Genomic DNA, 2,468 nt, shown 5'->3' on the forward strand with positions numbered 1-2,468 from the left:
AGGGTCCCAAAGAGTCGGACATGACTGAGCAACTGAACTGAACTGAACTGTAAGTTTCACTTTTAAAAAAATCCATGGGGGCAGTGACTACATTTTTCAAAGTGTATTGAATTTAATTCATTGTACACTTCCAGTGGGTACACTCACCATATGTAAATTACACCTCAGTGCAATTGATTGGAAAATAACAACAAGGGAAAAAAGAGGCAACCAGAGGGAGGAAGGGACACTGATGAGAGCCAGGCTCTCGGCCCAGGGTGCACTCCCCCAGCCATGGTTATAGAAAGTCGGGAAATGCAGAGAAACAAAAAGGAAGAGCTGTCTCCTGCTTTTTATAGAATACAAACATTTCTTAAGCGATCATCTTTTTTTTTTAACATAGTGAAAACTTTTATATTTGGAATTAGCCACCTGGACTCAGCTTAGGTGATCCCAATTTTGTTGGTAATATCCAAAGCATCATGCTGCTGCTGCTGCTAAGTCACTTCAGTCGTGTCCGACTCTGTGTGACCCCATAGATGGAAACCCACCAGGCTCCCCCGTCCCTGGGATTCTCCAGGCAAGAACACTGGAGTGGGTTGCCATTTCCTTCTCCAATTCATGAAAGTGAAAAGTGAAAGGGAAGTCACTCAGTCGTGTCCGACTCCTATCGACCCCATGGACTACAGCCTACCAGGCTCCTCCATGCATGGGATTTTCCAGGCAAGAGTACTGGAGTGAAGTGCCGTTGCCTTCTCCCCAAAGCATCATAGTCGGGAGCCAATCGAACATATGCCTTCTTCTCTCCATCAGGCCTGATCAGAGTACTGACCTTAGCCACAACAATGTCATAGAGCTTCTTCACAGCCTGTTTCATCTGGTGCTTGTTGGCCCTGACATCCACAGTGAGTACCAGTGTGTTGTCTTCTATTCTTTTCACGGCTGACTTGATGGTGATGATGGCATAGTGGTCAAGTTTGTTTCTCCTAGGGGTGCTCTTCCAAGGATATTTGGTCTGCCTCCTGAGTTGCAGTGTTTTGGGCCACCGGCAGGTTGGTGACGTCTGGATCTTATTTTTTGTGTGAGGCTGTGGACACTGCTTCCTTGGCCTTCAAAGCCTTTGCTTTGGCTTCGACTTTAGGGGGGGCAGGGGCTTCCTTCTTCGCCTTCGGCGCCATCTTCATGAAAAGCTTAAGTGATCATCTTTACTACTGACCCATAATGCTTCTGCATTTCTTGATGCTCCAAACAAAACGAGTGCTGTCAAGTATGTTCTACCACTGCCAAAACACTGGGTCCACGGTCAAGCAAGGACCAGAATGACAGCTCAGTTTGGCCCAAACACGGTGGCATTTAAAGTTTGTCGATAATTACCGAAATATCATCAGGCAATCTTTATTCCAATTTTTAAAAAGGAAGAAAGTGTTGCAAGGTCTCTGTCGCAGGTCCTTAGAGAATGAAAAAGTTGGCAAGGCAGGGGAAAATCACAGCCTGCTGGTGCCCTCTGGTGGTAACGTAGAAGGGCTGCGTTGGGATCACAAAGGTGCCAACCAACGGTTTCCCAACTGTTGTCGTTCAGTGTGGCTAAGTCGTGTCGGACTCTTTGCCACCCCATGGACTGCAGCACGCCCAGCGCCCCTGTCTTTCACTATCTCCTGGAGTTTGCTCAAACCCATGGTTCCCCAATTGGAGTTCATCAAATCTATTCAAGCAGAGCTGGCTGGGCCCCACCCCGGTTTCTATTTTGGAAGGCGAGGCCTGAGACTCAGCATTTCTGACAAGTCCCCAGCTGACACTGCCACTGCTGCTGCCGTTCCTGAGGCCACACTTTGAGAACCACTGGTGTAGGTTTATCCATCCCAGCACCTTGTTTGTGTCATACTAAACTGCGTGCTAAGAAACGGGGCTTCACTGGTGGCTCAGTGGTAAAGAAGTTGTTTGCAATGCTGGAGACGCAGGTTCCATCCCTGGGTTGGGAAGATCCCCTGGAGAAGGATATGGCAACCCACTCCAGTATTCTTGCCTGGAGAATCCCATGGACAGAGGAGCCTGGAGGGCTACAGTCCATGGTGTCACAGAAGAGTCGGACACGATTTAGTGACTAAAGAACGCTAGGAAATTAATTAAAACAGCAGTTTTCAACATGTCAGTAGTAGTTTATGGGTGACGCTTTTGTTGATTTTTCTAAATTTTGTACCATGGCCATGACTCTAAAAAAAAAATTTTAGCGAAACCAAGAAGACCCGAAGTCCATTACTCTTGTTGAAGAATTGTTACGATAGTGCCCTCCCAAGAGACGAGCACAGACTACTTTTGTGAAGATGGACTGGGCACTTCAGTCTGGCCCTTCTTGGCCACTCTAAGCCTTCTGTCTAAGGCGCTGTGCTTGCAAAGGCCCAACGGGTAGATGAGGGCTGTACCCCAATGCTGTGGGGCTGACACCCCAAATGAGGGCTGGTCCCCCGGAGGAGCCACCTCTTCCTCTGAGC

At 48.1% G+C, this 2,468-nt stretch overlaps 1 pseudogene; it reads right to left on the minus strand.

Moving 5' to 3' along the window:
* Window positions 1-422: 422 nt before the first annotated feature.
* Window positions 423-1,164, minus strand: LOC147377669 (large ribosomal subunit protein uL23 pseudogene; annotated as a pseudogene).
* Window positions 1,165-2,468: the final 1,304 nt, after the last annotated feature.

This window comes from Bos grunniens, chromosome 2 (assembly GCF_055505025.1).
Source record: "Bos grunniens cultivar Pamir isolate PY7600 chromosome 2, Bosgru_T2T1.0, whole genome shotgun sequence".
Lineage (NCBI taxonomy): Eukaryota > Metazoa > Chordata > Mammalia > Artiodactyla > Bovidae > Bos > Bos grunniens.